The sequence below is a fragment of the Cucumis melo genome, chromosome 1, assembly GCF_025177605.1.
Source record: "Cucumis melo cultivar AY chromosome 1, USDA_Cmelo_AY_1.0, whole genome shotgun sequence".
In the NCBI taxonomy this organism is placed as follows: domain Eukaryota; kingdom Viridiplantae; phylum Streptophyta; class Magnoliopsida; order Cucurbitales; family Cucurbitaceae; genus Cucumis; species Cucumis melo.
In genome coordinates, this window is record NC_066857.1 from 13,125,534 (window position 1) to 13,145,124 (window position 19,591).

The following is a 19,591-nucleotide window of genomic DNA, read 5'->3' on the forward strand; positions in this document are numbered from 1 at the left end:
AACCCAACCCAACCCAACATAAAATTTAACCCAACCCAACCCTTACGGTTTGGGTTGGGTAATCTGGGTTGGTCGGGTTACCAGTTTTTTTGAACACCCCTAGTTGTAGCACTTAACATCTGCTTTCTTCCTTTTAAATGAAACATGAGACATTTTCCTTAATCCCTGTAATTTTCACTGTTCATATTTTTCTTATTCCTATTATCCTTATTTTCTTGAAAATCTCCATCATGTTTATGTTTTATACCTTTCTTTCCATGAGAACCAAGTTCAACCATATACGTTAGTATTATCAGGCTTAAATGCCTCCATAACAATCTCCCCTACTTTGAGGTGACTTGCAACATCTATTAGAGTCTTAATACTCTCAAATGAGAAATGCATACCTTCATCTCTCAAGATCCAATAGCAACTTGAACATGTTGTATCATGTTAGACATCTCTCTCACTTGTTGTCTCATGTTATGAATAGGGTGTTTATGTATGCCAAACTTTATTGTGAGTTGTCTAACTCTGTTGACAAATTAAATTTCACCGAATTTCAACTTCACTATAGCTGACATGTTCTAGAACTCACACATTACATCATTGTCTGTGTTGCTCGACAAAGTGATCATTCTAGCTAATGAGTTGTCCTTTTTCTGGGTATCATAAGCCTCATGACCTCTTTTATGTTAAGTTAAGTTCCTTTCCTCAAACTCAATTGAGCCCTTTTTTTATTCTAGAACATAATGTATTTTCATAGCCCATATTTCATAGCTATCTCAATTAGGTTTCTCGTATTTGGGAGGTTCAACAATTACATTCTTACACTAGAAGAAAAAACTATTTTTCGACGTCCAAAACGATTGTTGAAAGAGACATAGTCGAGAGAAATTATATCTCTCGATAGGCAACGATGTGGTCTGGGAGTAAGCAACAATTTCTAACGTCGAGGGATTAGTTAGAAAAAATTATTTTAAAGGGATATCTCCCGACACCATTCTTAATGGCGTTGGCAGATAGAGAAGTGAACTCTCGATACCATTCTTAATGATGTCGGGAGATACCCTTCAAAACCCTCTCACCATATCTAAAATTTTCAAATCTCATTTTTCTCCTCACCCTAATTTTTACATTTTTCTTCCAGTGGTCGCCTTCCTCCTCTCTCACCTCAATCATTCCAACACCAGTCACCATCACAATTGCCTCCTCCTCTGCCACCATTGTTACTCCCTCGATACCAGGAAAGTCGAGTGTTACTCTCTCACACTTTTCCTTCCATCATGTCTGCATTCATCCCATCAGATTTGGCGTGAAAAGAGCTTCCTCCGGTGATGATGTTTTCTTGCCTCACATATATGTAAACCCATCTAAATATCCTCAGAAACAAGACATTTCACAACCTCTATTCATCTGAAAAATCACATAGTTTTCTTTAATTAAACTTGATAATAAACAAATTTTAGTCCCAACTAAGAAATTCAATCGTTCAATTTCCATACATTAAACTTGATGTTAAGAAAGTGCTTTATGATTGAAACATGCTCATGTGTGTTTATCTTTGTTAAGTTAATTTAGTCCAAGTTTGTTCCTATTTCTTAGGAATTAGTCATTCATGATTTGTAATCATGGAGAAAGTCTAGGGTCATGTTGATTAGTGGAGAAAGTTTAGGGTCATGATGTTAGTGGAGAAAGTTTAGGGTCATGATGTTAGTGGGTAGTTATTTTTAAGACTTTAAATACTGTATTTTTCTTTGAATGTAATTGAAATGAATTTGTCTTCAATTTTCCATTGCAATATTTATTTTTACTCTAGAAAATAACAATTGGTATCAGAGCTCTCTTCTTAAGGGATCTGTGAGTGTGAGTTGTTGTGTCATGGACGCCATAACAAGTTCTAGTTTCACTTCAATTTCTCCATTGATATTTGATGGAGACAACTACCAAGTTTGGGCAGTTCGTATGGAAGCTTATATGGAAGCTTTGGATATTTGGGAAGCAGTGGAAGAGGATTATGAAATTCCTGCTCTTCCAGACAATCCTACCATGGCACAAATCAAAGCGCAAAAGGAGAAGAAGACAAAGAAATCCAAGGCAAAGGCATGTCTGTTTGCTGCAGTCTCATCTACTATCTTCACTAGAATTATGACTCTGAGATCAGCATATGAGATATGGAATTATCTCAAGTCAGAATATGAGGGAGATGAAAGAATCAAAGGAATGCGTGTGCTAAACTTGATTCGAGAATTCGAGTTGCAGAAGATGAAGGAAACAGAATCAATTAAAGAGTATTCTGTTAGGTTATTGGACATTGCAAACCAAATCAGATTACTTGGTTCTGTGTTCAAGGACTCAAGAATTGTAGAAAAAATTCTTGTATCAGTGCCTGAAAAATTTGAGGCATCTATTTCTGCCTTAGAAAATACCAAAGATTTGACTCAAATCACTCTTGCAGAGATACTCAATGCTTTGCAAGCGCAGGAACAAAGAAGAGCCATGAGGCAAGAAGGTGCTGTTGAAGGAGCCTTGCCAGCGAAGCATCATGAGAACGTTAGGAACAATAAGAAGAAGAAGTTTTTCAAGAAGAATCAAATTTCTACTAGAGAATCTTCAACTTACAACAAAGCAGGAGTCAAGAAGGGATCCTATCCTCCCTGTTCACATTGCAATAAACAGGGTCATCCTCCTTTTAAATGCTGGAGGAGACCAAACGCCAAGTGCACCAAATGTAACCAAATGGGGCATGAAGCTGTAATTTGCAGGAACAATAATCAACAACAAGGTGTAGAGGCCAAAATTGCTTATCAGGAGGAGGAGGAGGAGGATCAATTGTTTGTGGCAACATGCTTCGTGGGTGGTGAGTCAAATGAAAGCTGGCTGATTGACAGTGGATGTACCAACCATATGACTCATGACAAGGAGTTGTTTAAAGATCTGAAGCCAACAAATATCACCAAAGTCAGAATTGGCAATGGAGACTACATCTCAGTCAAAGGAAAGGGGACTATTGCGATTGCCAGTTGTAAAGGTACAAAGCATATACAAGATGTTCTTTTTGTACCTGACATTAACCAAAATTTGTTGAGTGTGGGTCAACTTATTGAAAAAGGTTTTAAAGTTACTTTTGAAAATGAATATTGCTTGATTAAGGATGCAGCAAATCAAGATATTTTCAAAGTAAAAATGAAAGGAAAAAGTTTTTCACTTAATCCTTTAGAGGAGAAGCAATCTGTTTTTGCTCTCAAAGAAGATGAAACACAGCTTTGGCACAAAAGAGTCGGTCACTATCATCATCAAGGGCTGCTACAACTAACGGAGTTGGCACTTGATTTTCCCAAGCTTAGTGAAGAAATCTCAAGCTGCAAAGCGTGTCATTTTGGAAAGCAAAATAGGAAGTCATTTCCCAAGTCATCTTGGAGAGCCACTAAAAAATTGCAGCTCATTCACACAGATGTTGCAGGTCCTCAGAGAACACCTTCTTTAAAAGGTAGTCTCTATTATATTGCTTTTATTGATGACTTCACCAGAATGTGCTGGATTTTTTTCTTGAAGTTTAAATCAGAGGTTGCTCATGTCTTTTGGAAGTTCAAGGCAAGAGTTGAAAATGAAAGTGGTTGCAAAATTCAAATGGTAAGGTCTGACAATGGGAAGGAGTATGTTTCGGCAGAATTTGACAAGTTTTGTGAAGATTCAGGCATAAAACATCAACTTACAGCTCCTTACACTCCTCAACAAAATGGAGTTAGTGAGAGGAGAAATAGATACATCATGGAGATGACAAGATGCATGCTGCATGAAAAGAGTTTGCCAAAGAAGTTTTGGGCAGAGGCAGCAAATACAGCTGTATTTCTTCAAAATAGGCTTCCCACAAAAGCATTGAAGGAAAAGACACCATTTGAGGCATGGTATGGGTACAAACCATCATTGAAATTTCTCAAAGTATTTGGTTGTTTGTGTTTCACTCATGTTCCACAGAGCAAGCGTGACAAACTTGATAGGAGAGCTTCACCGGGTGTCTTTATAGGCTATAGTTCTATCAGCAAAGCCTATAAAATTTTCCAACCACAAACTGGAAAGATTGTCGTGAGCAGGGATGTTCACTTCGAGGAAGATGAAGAGTGGAACTTTGATGATGCAGAGAAGAAAGGTCAGACCTTGGAAAAGATGAAATTCAAGTTTTTTGATTCAAGCATTGAAGAGGAAGATGACAGGCAGAATGAAATAGTAGATGATGCTTCCGTGAGAGGAACAAGGTTGCTTTCTGATATTTATGAAAGGTGCAATGTTGCTGTGTGTGAACCTGCAAACTATGCAGAAGCAAAGAAAGATCAAAGGTGGATAGCTGCAATGGAGGAGGAGTTGTCAATGATAGAGAAGAACAAAACTTGGATCCTTGTTGACAGACCTCAAGATAGGAAGGTAATTGGAGTTAAATGGGTGTTTAGAACCAAGCTTAATGCTGATGGCTCGATTAACAAGCACAAAGCCAGGCTTGTGGTTAAAGGGTATGCTCAAATCTTTGGTGTTGATTACTCTGATACTTTTGCTCCTGTTGCTAGAATGGACACAATCAGGTTACTATTTGCAATAGCTGCACAAAAGGGGTGGAAATTGTATCAGTTGGATGTCAAATCAGCTTTTTTGAATGGTGTCTTACAAGAAGAAATTTATGTTGAGCAGCCCGAAGGATGTGAGAAGCAAGGTGAAAGAAATAAAGTCTATCTTCTCAAGAAGGCTCTTTATGGTTTAAAACAAGCTCCAAGAGCTTGGTATAGCAAAATTGATGAACATTTACTGAGCTTGGGATTTTTGAAAAGTCTATCAGAATCAACCTTATATGTTAAGCACAATGGTACTAACATTCTTATTGTTTCACTGTATGTTGATGACCTACTGGTTACAGGAAACAATGCAGATCATATTCAAAATTTCAAATGGGAGATGATGAAGATGTTTGAAATGACAGATCTCGGGCTCATGTCCTACTTCCTTGGCATAGAGATCAAGCAAGGGCAAGGTGAAGTTTTCATTTGCCAGAAAAAATATGCAAAGGAAATACTAAAGAAGTTTAAGATGGATGAGTGTAAGGCTGTAAGCACTCCAATGAATCAAAAAGAGAAGTTGTGCAAAGAAGATGGTGCTGACAAAGTTGATGAAGGATATTTTAGGAGTTTAATTGGTTGCTTGATGTATCTCACAGCAACAAGACCTGATATTTTGAATGCTGTGAGTATTTTGTCTCGTTTCATGCATTGTGCAAGTGAATTACATCTTAAGGCAGCAAAAAGAGTGATACGATATGTCAAAGGCACAAGTGATTTTGGTGTTAAGTTCACTAGGGGCAAGGAGTTCAAACTGATTGGTTTTTCTGATAGTGATTGGGGAGGTTCCATTGATGATATGAGAAGCACTTTAGGTTACTGTTTTACTCTTAGCTCTGGTGTTTTCTCTTGGAGCTCGAAAAAGCAAGAGATTGTAGCCCAATCCACTGCTGAAGCAGAATTTATTGCTGCAACAGCTACTGCCAATCAAGCTTTATGGCTGAGGAAAATTTTACTTGACCTTGATCTGGAGCAGAAGAAAAGCACGGAGATTCTTGTTGATAACAAAGCGGCTATTGCTATTTCTCATAATCCTGTGTTTTATAAGAAGACTAAACATTTTAACATCAAGTTATTTTTTTTAAGGGAAGTGCAGAAAAGTGGAGAGGTGATTCTTGTCTACTGCAAAACAGAAGATCAAGTTGCAGACATATTAACTAAACCGTTGCCTACTTGCAAGTTCGAGTTTCTAAGGTCAAAACTTGGTGTTTGCAACTCCTAAAGCAAGGAGGAGTGTTAAGAAAGTGCTTTATGATTGAAACATGCTCATGTGTGTTTATCTTTGTTAAGTTAATTTAGTCCAAGTTTGTTCCTATTTCTTAGGAATTAGTCATTCATGATTTGTAATCATGGAGAAAGTCTAGGGTCATGTTGATTAGTGGAGAAAGTTTAGGGTCATGATGTTAGTGGGTAGTTATTTTTAAGACTTTAAATACTGTATTTTTCTTTGAATGTAATTGAAATGAATTTGTCTTCAATTTTCCATTGCAATATTTATTTTTACTCTAGAAAATAACAATATTAAACTGTTGTCTTTTCCATGGCTTCGGTAAGCAAGCATTTCCCTTAATTTTTTACCACATACCCAAAATTTATGATTGTTCTAATGTGTTTCTTTAACGGACTCTACAAATTACATATGACATTTTATCAAGAAAAAACAATCTCCTTCTGTCATTGCCAAGGAGTTTTTGAACATAGGGAGCTATGAATGAAGAACATCATCATCTACCTCTGAAATGGACAAACTGATCTTGGAAAAGCAAAAAGAAAAAAAAAAAAAGAAAGAAAAAAAGATATGGAAATTGGTAGAAACTTAAAAATAAAGGATGATATTTGTTTTTACTACAGTGATTTTTTTTCTTTTTTTGGAAAAGGTCTTTTCAATACAACTTAGAGTGTTGGATTTGAACTTGGGGGATTTGAACCGAATTCTTGTATTCGAGAACATACAGATGTCAGTTAAGCTAAACTCATGTTGGCTATTATAATGAACTTTGATATGAACTTATCTTTTGTACGAATACATTTATTTGAAGATTACTGTTTGCTTCTATTTTTGTTTATGAAATCTTTTTGTTTGTTAAATTGTTAAATTATGTTGTTAAGATTGTTGGATATGACAAAAACTATAAATGAATTTGTTTCGAGAGTTTTAGGAACTTTTGACTATATGGACATGATGTCAGGAGTTTTGGCAAACTCCCAATGCTTATATATGCCGTCAGAAGTTTCTATCTCTCAACAATGTATACTATGTATTGAGAGTTAATTTTCCTAAACTCTCGACGTGCACTTTCTACTGGCATCTCCCAATGAATATTTCCCGACCAATCTTTCGACAAAGAAAATATCGTCAGAAGGTGATGATCTTCCAAAACATTTTTTTACCATTTCCTTGTGATTGTTAATGTCATGTACAAAAAATTACAATTATATACTCTCATCTCGTATTAAATATATTTAAAAAAAATGAGACATACCCACAACTCGTTGAAAATCCCAAAATGGGCATAATATTATGTCGTTCAACATATATGGAACTTATGTTAACAACAAATCAAATATAAGACCTTAAAACTTAAATATAAGTCATGAGAAAGTCCACATGAACTATAAAACTACTCTATGGTTGTTCCAAAATAACAATTCGACATAGTTGTTAGGAAGTGCACTTATATCTCCCTCTTTTCTTGGGTTAGAGTACAATTAATTTTCATAGACCATGAAATTATGCATTTTTGAAGCATGAGAGAAATAGGGTTATGTATAAAAGCAATGATAATTTTATCATAAGTGTATTATATCTTCATTAAAAGAAAAAAAAAAGATGTGATCCAAAAGGGCCACTTTCAATAGGTAATCCTTTGAACATTTCTACAAATTCTTTTCGATGTTTTTATCGTTTGCATATTTTCTGTAATAAATACAAAGTAATAATAATTCAATTAATGATTAAAACACACAAACCAAATAATGAAGAAAACAACATACAATAAGATAAGTTGGAAAAGTAAGTAGTTTAGTAGACACTTTGATAAACAATATTTGGAACTTTCTAATCCTTAACTTTATTACCAAAAGATAAAATTGCAACTCATGAAATACTCAACCAAAAATCATAGAAAGTTGGAGGGAGCTACCTGCTTGACTCTATTTCTACTTACACAATCAATAAAACATTTCTTACTGCTCATGTTTGTTCTTTGCATAAGTGATAAAATTGAAATTCATCTCATGTATAAAAGACGTAAAATGTAGCAAATATCTGTATTTATATAAACACTTGATACACTTGGTTAATTTACTTCATTGTGAGTCTTTTAACTAATATACTTGATATGTTAATTTGTTTGATTAATTCACTTATTTATATTGTTGATAAACTTGATACAAATCAATTGATATACTAGATATACTAAAAAATGATGTTTTTTGATTTGGTAAACTGCTAATAAATTTACTAATCGTTTACTATCGATAAATTTGATACAATTGATATATTACTGGCACACTTTTGATTAAAATATACCATGCATTTGACTAATTTAATATACTTTATAACAATACTTTTAGAAATTTTTTCAAGAGCTGAACTTTTCTTCTTCCACAGCAACAAACCCATCTTCCCCCAAGTCTCTCTTTCATCAACCTATCACTCTTCCACACTATCTGTCCTACTATGGTTCCATCTCCTTGTTGCTTACCTCCGACTTCAGTTGACCGCCACACATCTTGTCACCGAGTTTTTTCTCTCTCAGTCTATCTTTTTTCAAAGTCTCTCTTTCATCAACTACACTAGCATTACTCCACACCATCCATCTGCAGTCATCCACCGTTCCCGCTTCTCTTCTTGTCGCTTCCCTCCATCGGCTACCCATTACAATTTTCCATATTTTATTTTACACTGTTTACATTTCTCTTTTTTTCTAATCTTTCCCACCCAACCAAACAGATTACTATTTGAGATCAGAAAAAAAAAATTGAAGGAAAGTGATAAGGTTAATAAAGAAAGTTTTTCTTTTTCTTTTTTGAATTTAAGATGAAGTTGTACCATATTCTCTGTTTATGCTTGTTATCCTGACGAGAAAGCATTGATAAATTTTACTTTTTTTTTTAATATAAAACCAAACTTATGAAAGAATTCATAAAATGAATATTTTAAAAAATATAACAAAACGGTAAAATATTTACACTTTATAAAACAATTTCAAAAGTATAAAAAATCTATAGACGCACCGTGTAAAATAACAAAAATGTCTCATCAACAACGCGCGTCTAATACATTTGGTACACGATCGTTTAGATTTATTGTTTAGTACACGATTGTTTAGATTTGGCTACAATTTATTTTTTCAATTCTATCGTTTAATTCGGTTACACGATCAGACAGATTTGATCATTTAGTCAAATCTAAACAATTTTTTTTTTCAAAATTTGGTACACGATTGTTTACATTTTGCTGAAGATCATTTAGATTTGACTCAACTATTTTTTTTAATTCTTTTGGTACACGACGTTTATTTTTTTTACAGCATCGTTTATTTTTTCAAAATTCTTTAGTACACAATCATTTAAATTTGGCTAAACGATTTTTTTAATTATTTTGTTACACGATCGTTTAGATTTGTCTACATGATGGTTTATTTTTTTTATTTACATTTAGCTACTACAATCTAAATGATTTTCTGCAAGATTCTTTATACAAGATCTTTTAGATTTTGCTATTTTTTGTACGATGTCGTTTAGATTTGGTTACCCAAATTTAAACGACGCAAAAAATAAGAGGAAAAGAAGAAAGACGATAGAAAGAAATTGCAGCAAAAAAAAAGAGGAAAAGAAGAAAAACGACAGAAAGAAATCGCAGCGAAAAAAATGAAAAGAAGAAAGATGATGAAAAGATTAAACGACGTAAAAAAAGAAGAGAAAAAGAAGAAAAATGATGGAAAAAATCGCAGTAGAAAAAAAAAAAGAGAAAAAAAGGAAGACGATGAAAGAAATCGCAACGAAGAAGAGAAAAAGACGGAAGGACAATCTTGAAATATTTAAAAAATAGCTAATTTTATAGACTTTGTTACATAGCTCATAAATATTTTGGTGTTTTGTTATGTTTATGAAAGTTAACCATAATAAAACTTAAATAAAATAATGTAAAGATATTTCAGTCTTTATTTTAAAATTTTAAATACGAGTCAAATTTATCATTATTTAATTTCAGTTGATTTTAAAATAATAATTTTTAATTAAATTGATAAGATCATATTAATGATTATCACAAACCTAATATTGTAAAGAAAAACAAGCATAGAACGTAAACATGTTTGTGATAAACTTAAAACCCCGATTTGCAACCTACATTAAAATAATAAAAATAAAGGTTTCTTAACAATTTTTTTATTACAGTTTTTTTAGCATGAGCCAAATTCATGATTTTTTAAATTTTGAGTTTGTTTTTGAAAAATTAATTTTGAATTAAATGGTCAATATCCAATTCACTATTAATAAATGATCTAACAATGGAATTGAACAACATTTTTTATTATTTAGAGTTAATATTCCAATAAGAAAAAAATTGGTGAAATTAATTATATTATATTATATTAAATATAAAAATGAAATTAATATAATGAAATAAAATAATATTCAGTTTTTGGTAGTTTTTTTTTTCGAAAAATTATTATACATTGTGCAAAAATAAGTATTACTATTGGTTTTTAATTAAATTGGAAAAATTTGGACAAATGGGTAGATCAAATTTATCGGTAATTAATGATATAAAAATAAAATTGACTAATCTTATTCTTTAATATTTATAATTATTCCTCTAATAAAGGAATGATATTACTACCACTACAACAAGTCGGGCTACTCCCGATGCATAAAAATGTTCGAAAAGGGTTAAAATACGTGGAGAAATGAGTTTTCGAAGCAGAATGAGACGTAGAGAAGAGAGTCGGAAGAACTGCATGTGGAGACCTATTCCCAACGCGTTACCAACACAGCGTCGGGAGTGCATGTCTCCCGATGTCTTCATTTCCAACGTTATCAGAACATCGAAAACACACCATCCTCGATGTCCTCCTGATAGTTTTTGGAGTGCGTCGTCAAGAGAGATTCCAGATTTTCGACTTCTTTGGTGCATCGAAAAATCGTTTATATCTGTGTGTGTGTGTGTGTGTGTGTGTGTGTGTGTGTGTGTATGTGTGTGTGTGTGTGTGTGTGTGTGTGTGTGTGTGTGTGTGTGTGTGTGTGTGTGTGTGTGTGTGTGTGTGTGTGTGTGTGTGTGTGTGTGTGTGTGTGTGTGTGTGTGTGTGTGTGTGTGTGTGTGTGTGTGTGTGTGTGTGTGTGTGTGTGTGTGTGTGTGTGTGTGTGTGTGTGTGTGTGTGTGTGTGTGTGTGTGTGTGTGTGTGTGTGTGTGTGTGTGTGTGTTTTTCTTTTTTTTCCTAAAGTGTTTTTTTATTCAATTACAGTATTTGTTTTTTATTCTAGTGCGATTTATTCAATAGTAAATACATAAAATAAACAATAAATTAGTAAACAATTATATAAAATATCAAATTCAAGTTCAATGTCATATGTTTACGGTTCCAAAAGGTAATACACCGACTAAAAGAATAGTAAATATTAAAAAAACATAGAAATCCAAAAACTATGTACACGTCTCCTAACAAGCTGCATACACCATTCTACACCGAGGGGACCTACAATGATACAAAAATGTCTAAGTTTAGTACATATGCATACCATCACTAAATAATGTAATTTAAAAAACTTAAGAATGGAAACATATGTACTGCAAGGGATCATGTTCCTTTTTATGCCCAACTCATGTCTTCTATGAGCTTCCGCATTTGTTCCACTTGTGAAGTTAACATCTCTAATGTCTTTCTTTATTCTTCAATCGCTCTTCATCAAGCTCGACCCATAATTGGAGCTCTGTCATAGATTGCGAACATGAGGTCGAGGAACTACTAGCACTGGTCGTCTTGCGGGACTTGGGCTTGGGTCCCCAACCAAGACCTTTTGAGTAGCTCGATCATCTACCCAAAACAGTCTCACATATCTCATCCTAGAGAGTGGCTGAGAACCCTCTAGGGTAAGCTGGGACAGAAGTTCCAGCATTTGATTCTGCAACAAATTTCATAATTAAGTTAATAAGACAAATAAAAATTAGGATATAATAAAAACAGAGTATTGCTTGAATAACTTATATGTGCATCCTTAGCAGCCTGCGATACGAACGTGCCAGCTCGAATGTGTATTTGCCTGAATAACTTCACATGGTCGACCGGCTCACCTCATTGCTCAGTGAGCTCGTGTTATCGTTGTAGAAACAACTTCGATCCATTGCAATGATTGTAAGGATGTTTTTGTCTAGCAACCTTGTTTGTTCGTGATTGCTCCTGCATGAAAACAATTGTTTATTTCTTACACATATAAAAAATTGAATGAAATAACCATTACAAAATATAAAAGCTCACCTGGAATGCACGACTCATTTAGTGATCGTAGAGGAAGTGTCAATCTTCCATAGGTCCCACCAATATGTGTGGTGGGTTGGCACGTGTCTCTTCAAGGTCATTGTACTTTTTGAAGTGTCTGTAACAGTCGCCCCTGAAATACTTCTTAAAAGAAGTGAGCATTTGATGCTCAACGAATCTATTCATTGCTTGATCGTTAAACTCAAGCAAGAAAAAGCGCTACACATTACAGAAAAACCATACATTAGCTTGGTTAACTTAAATATGTTTCAAATGAAAATAGAATTGTGTATTGCACGTTCCTATAGGTCACCCGTGATGACCTTAATGTATTCTCTTCCAACATCCACCCACCTAAGACATCGGACTGGAAATGTTTTCCTTACACACACGCCAATGGCTTGACTGAACCGAACAACATGTGGCGAAATAGGCTTTTCTGCGCCAAGGGCTATGTACATGGGAATCCTGCCATTGGTGTGGACGTACATCTCCAACTCCAAGAGTCGAGACGCGCACCTCTCCTAGGAGTCGGAGATGGTTAAGTAGTTTTTGTTGAATAAAATAACAAATTCATATAAGAAACAAGTTAAAATAATTATGAGCTAACGTACCGAGAGACTCACCCGAATTGTCGCTCACCGAGGACCCTCCTGTAGTATTATTTAGATCCTTGCTGAAATTGAGGAACATCTGATCTTTCTCCTCGAAACCACTCGAGAATGATGACATAGTACATGTGAACAGAGAAAACAAACATTCATTAAGCAAATACGAGTACCTACTCATCTTGGAAATATAAACTAATTAAGTATGTAGGTACGTGGTTTGTCACTATCATTCGTTGTCGCTTGATCCGCTTTGATGTGACAATTGTTCATCCCCATCGTCTATGAAGTCATTAGCGACATAACGCACAATCAATCTTTCAACGATTGTAGGATCAGTGTTAGTCTTGCATAGAGTGTCATCCTCAATGTGTCCATCCACTCAATGGCCAACTACAACTTCGAGTACATTCAATTGCCTCATTCTCAACATCGTCCACTTCGAGCACGTCCCATATACACTTATTCTGGACCACTTGGACAACTTTTCAATTACTACCACTTTTGGGTCTTCTAAGTAAAATACTTGATGTGTCTGCGTTGCAAGAATGTCTGGTTCCTCAGCGAACAAAAAATAGGACTTGTTAATAGCTTTGTATCCTAATTCCACACGTGTCCTTTGACTTTTGTTGTTGTCTGTCTCATACCACTAACACTTAAATAGTCAAATGCTTCTTCTTATCGGATATTGAACGTGTAACATTTCGTTCATAATACCGTAAAAATTGTTGTCGCCACTTCCATTGACATTGCTTTCACTGATTACCATCACTCCACTATTTTGTGTAGTACATCGGGAATCACGTTCTGACATTTGAAATCTCACTCTACCCATAATGCATCTACTATAACACTAAACGTCAAGTGATGGTCCTATTGCAAGTGAGAAGAAATCGTGAGATAGATTTTCAATCTCACGAAATTCTATAAACTGAAATCCATGTGAAAATGATTGTATAATTCACGTTCAAATACGTTAGTGCATACAAGTAAACTATCAAATGTGTGCACGCTATATATACCTGATTTCAGAACCATTCAGAAAATCTCTGTTGATATCTTTTGTACAAATCAGTGACGTTTTGAGCTTGCCGATGTATTAACCTTAAATATTTCCTGATCGGGATGATTATGAGTTTAATTTGTATAACAACAATGTATAACAAATACTCAACAACTATACCTAAGAAATATAAAGGTAAGAAATTCTTACTTGTGATACTCTGATATTTTGTCTACATTATTGAGGATGTACTAATGGAAAAGGCATTTCTCTTCCTATGATAGAGCTTGAAGACTTGACACACTTAATGGTCGTACTTTTTGCTTGAAAATTTTAAACTCACCAATCACCTCGTCATTTGGAATGGTATCATCATTTTGCTCATCTCTAGTAAATTGAGTCTCAATATCACTTAGGTAACGTGAACAAAAGGTGCCTGATTCGTTCATTACAAATGCTTCTGCAATAGAGCCCTCAGGACGTGCTTTGTTTTGAACATACTGTTTCAAAGTGCATAGACTTCTTTCAATGGGATACATCTAATTGTAAGAAACTGGACCAGCAACCTTGATTTCATATAGTAAGTGAACGACAAGATGTACCATAACACTGAGGAAGGCAGGTGGAAATATTATTTCCAACTTACAAAGTATGATTATGATATTTGCTTGCAATCTGTCCAAATCACTTACTCTTATCGTTCTGGCACACAAGTCAAGAAAAAAACTACATAGTTTCGTTATAATGGTGTATATGTTTTTCGATAAGAATGCTCGAATACCAATACACATTAGTCGATGTAATAAAACATGACAATCGTGCGTTTTGAGACCTAACATTTTCGTCTTTTTCACCCATACATCGTGAAATATTAGAAACAAATCCATCGAAAAACTTAACTGATTTCAGGAACTTGCAAAACTCAACTCGTTCGGTGCTAGTCAACGTGTAGCTCACGTGTGGCTTGATCAATCAGTTACTAACTTCTGTAAGATGTAAATCCTTTCTTGTCTTCAAATTTTGTAGGTTCAATCGAGCATTCATGGTATCCTTGGTTTTTCCTTCGATATTCAACAGGGTACCAACCAAATGGTCATAAACATTCTTCTCAATATGTATTACGTCAAATTTGTGACGTAACAGTAGTCTTGACCAGTAAGAAAGTTTGAAGAAAATACTTCTCTTTGCCCAATTAAGAGCTCTCTTTCTTTCTTATCTTTTACTGAAGGATCTTTACTCATAACTAAAAACTCTAATTGATCTAGTTGTTCCAATATTTCATGCTCATTCATCACCACTGGAAGAGCTCTACGCTCTACCTTTCCATCATGTAGCCTACTTCTACACCACACGTGATTCTCTAGAAGATAGTATCAACGTCCCATAAAAGATATTCTACCTTGTATTTCGAACGACGATCTATCACCCATGCATATGGAAAATGCTTGATACCTCTCCGTACTCTACCCTGATAGGTCACCAAACGCTTGGAAGTCATTAATTGTCCACAACAAGGCTGCATGTAGCTGAAAGAACTGACCAATAAGAGAATCATATGTACGTACCCCAAAATTCTATAACTATTTCAGTTCCTCAATCAATGGTTGGAGATAAACATCGATTTTTCTACTAGGAGATCTAAGACCGGGTATGAGCAATGACATGAATAAATTTGTCTCTTTCATGCATTTCCAAGGTGGAAAATTGTAAGGAATTAACACAACATGTCACATACTGTACGAGGTACTCATATGACCAAATGGATTAAACTCATCTGAAGCTAACCCCAAACGCACATTCCATGGATCGAAAGCAAAATCAGGAAATTCACAATCAAAGTGCTTCCATCCCTTCGCATCAGCTAGATGTATCAACACATCATCTGTTTCAACATGTTTATCCATATGCCCTCTCATGTCAGCGAACCCTTTTTGTGAGATAAACAAGCATTGTAATCTCGGTACCAACGGAAAGTGGTGCAATACCTTATGTGGAATTGTTTTCCTCTGTTATGATTAACTTTGTACCGAGCCTCACCACATGTAGGAAAATGTTACAAATCGACAAACTCTTTCCAGTACAATACACAGTCGTACTTGCACACGTCAATAGTGTTGTATGCTAAGCCCAAGTTACGAAGTTTTTGTTTGGCTTCATAAAATGAACTAGGGATAGTATTACTACACATTGAAAACGTTGCTTATAAGAGTTCTAACAACATGTCGAAGGCCTTGTTACTCCAATCGTTGAGAACCTTGACGTGCATCAACTTAACCAAAAAATTCAAGAAAAAAAATTTGAACAATTGGGGTACAGCTCATTACATGCTCCATTCAATAAGTCATGAAATATATTTGTTGTATCTTATTCTATATCTACCCCAATATTTCTTGGCATTTGATCCTTCAACAACCTTCCTCTGTTTTCTCTTTCTGTTCAATTAGAGCTTGTAAATCATTGAGCATACCAAACATATCATCTTCTTCATGAAAGTGGCTACTACTGGTTCCTTCATCAAAAGGGTTACTAATAGTTCCTTCATTAAAGTTTTCTGTACCTCTATTCAAGCTAATTGGCCCTCCATGATACACTCATTCTGTGTAATAAGAAGATATTCATACAGTAAGTAGATGTCGTTCCACACCCTTTAATGAGTTCTAATTTGAGTTCATACATCTCTTGCATAGACACCTTATTCGTCCATAATCATCGACGTAAAACTTGGTAACATCTAAAAATTGGGTCACTCCCTCTCTACTCAATGAAAAACTTATTCTTAAGTTTCATCCAACCTTTGTCTATCGTTAAAGCCCCTAAAACTTAAATAAGTTTAATTAGAAGTATATTCCTCCTCTCACACCCTAAACTTACTCCCTTGAATAAGCAATAACAATCTCTCAAACTTTTCACTAAAGCTAAGTTTAAACTACAGAGGCTACCATAATTGCAGGATAGCCACCACAAGCTAATTAACCACAAACAACTTCAATCTTCACATACTACCTACCTCTTCTGACAACGCTACTTTACAAGCTATCCTACCACATCTTCATACCCTCAGAAATACTAACATCACAAAAAAGACTATCATAACTGCAGGATAGCCGTCCCAAATCAACAACAAATGATTTCAAAACTACTAAGAAATAAACAATTAAATTTAAACTAAAGGCTACCATAATTGCAAGATAGTCAAAACAAATCTCAACCACAAATTACAGAACTTTTAAAACAATATTAGCCCTCGCCCTTATAAAGATCTTTCCCCTCAAATTTTCAACCCTAACCCCTTCACCCCCTTCTTACACCCAATTAAACCCCCATCACCCGTTCAAATTTTTAATTTGACCCCCTTCAAAATTTCTATTCAACCCCCCACCCACCTTTCATAATTTTCAACCCACCCTCTTCAAATATTCAATTAAACCCACCTCTCCCTCAAACTTTCAAATTTTCAACCCACACGTTCAAATTTTCAATTCCCCAACTCAATTTCTCAAATATCCCCCCCTCCCCTCAAATTTTCAACCTACATTCAAAATTTCAACTTAAAAAACCAAAATCTATTGTTAAACAATATCCTAAAACTAATTCACTATTAAAATCCTAAAACTAATTTTAAAAACAAAAAACTAAACTGATTAAACTAACCTAACCTAACCTAAACTAACATTTAAGAGTTTAGGGTTTTAAACTTACCTCAAATAGGGATAAGCAGCGATAGACGGCAGGGTCATAGCAGCGACGGTAAACTCTTCTCCTTCTCTTCATTTTTGCAAAATGAAGAATCTCTCTTTCTCCTCTCTTTGTTTTGGTTCTGTGTTTCAAAGATGCACATAACTGAAAAATCTTTTTTATAGGAAAACTCCTAACGCACCACGAAAATGTTGAAAGATCCCCCATGTTCCCAATGTCATTAGTGATTCGTCGGGAATAGCTAAAAACATTTTCAACAAATCACTAATGGTGTCTAAAAACCCTAAATATATTCCTGATGTCATGCATAAGGCGTCGAGAATAGTGTTCTGACATAATTAATGTTTGAACATTTTTTACGGCCCATGCACAACGTCGGGAACAAAGGTGACTATTCCCGATGCATGATGAGTGTCGTCGAAAACATGGGTGTCCATTCCCGAGCCATGTAATGGTCGTTGGGAGAAGATATATATTTTATTTAATTGACAACTATTCTCGACGCTCTACACCCATACGTCAGGAATGGGTTATTGTTTTACCGACAATCCATTCATGGCGTTGGGACAAGTTAATAATAAAATAATGTGTTCGTCTTTTCCTGACGTGTGCAAAACGACATCAGAGAAAAGTGTCTATCCCGATGTTTTTTCTTTCGACGTTGTTTTGTGCGTCAGGAACACCCCGATTTCTTATAGTGTACAACTTTCAAATATCTAATGGAATAAATTAATAAAATTTAGAGAAAATACCAATTTGCTATAAACTATAAGGGTTGTATCAATTTAGACTAAAGGTATATATAAGCAGAATTGGATCGGGTGGAGGAAAATTATGGACCAATCTAAAATATTCGTGTTGGCAAAAAATGAACCCATATGCAAGGGTCAACCAAACCCAAAAAAATTGGTTAGGTTTGGCGAGTTGTTTCTTTTTTCATCTCCCATAATTTAGACTAATTTTTATATTGTTTTTCAATATGTAAGGTGACCAAATTATCATTATATTCAAGGTGTAAGGTGTTATACATATGTTATAAATCCAAATTCCAAGTCTACAATATCATTTAAAAGGAGGTTTACTTCTAGGTTTTAGATTATATATATACACACATAATTGGGTTGGATCGGGTCAACCCAGTTCCTTACTTGCATGATCCGACTACTCGGCCTAACTTTTTTTTTTCAATTTTCTAATCCAACCTAACCCAACATAAAATTTAACTAATCCAAACCGTAATCTGGGTTGGTTGGATTATCAATTTTTTTTAACACCCTTAATTTAGACCATGAACTAACAATTATATCAATTTAAACTATGAACTTTATAAGTTGTATCAATTTAAACCTCAAACTAATAAATGCATAAATTTAAACACTGAACTTTTATAAGCGTGTCAATTTAAACTACGAATTTACATGATTGTATCAATTTAAACCATCAATTATGTTTTATTTGGATACACTTTATGAATGCTAAATAATTAAATGGACATATTTATGTAAGTTCAATGTTGTGAAAATTTGGAGTTTGAATTGATACAACTATTAGTTTGAGATTTAAATTGATACAACTGCAAAATTCAAAATTTAAATGGATATAATTATTAGTCCAAGGTCTAAATTCATATTTGCCATAAAATTTAGGGTTTTTTTTTCAAAAATAGAACAAAGCGCGAAAATATTTACACTATATAGAACAATTTTAAAAATCGAAAAAACCTATAAGCCCACTACGTTAAATAACAAAAATACCCTTACAAATAATCAATCACACACACGTGAAATAATGATTTTGTACCCAATTTAAATGATCTCGTACCCAGTCTAAATGATCTTTTAACAACGATCTCGTAGCAAGTCTAAACGATCTTGTACCCTTGTACCAAATTTAAACAATCTTGTACGTATCCTTCTACTTGGTCTAAACGATCTCGTAGCAAGTCTAAACAGTCTTGTACCCTTGTACCTAGTCTAAACGATCTAATCTTATACCAAGAAGAAAAAGAAAAGAAGAAGAAGATAGAAATTCTAGAAGAGGAAATAAAAAATTGGTAAATATTTACATAAATAACCATAATATTGTAAAATGAAGGAGAAGTAATAGTATGAAAAATTAATAATACGAAGAGGAGATGAATAAATAATAAAGAAAAAGAAGTGAAAAAATGGTTAGCATTATTCAAGGCCAAAGCTGTAATGTTTTAAAATATCATGGGTT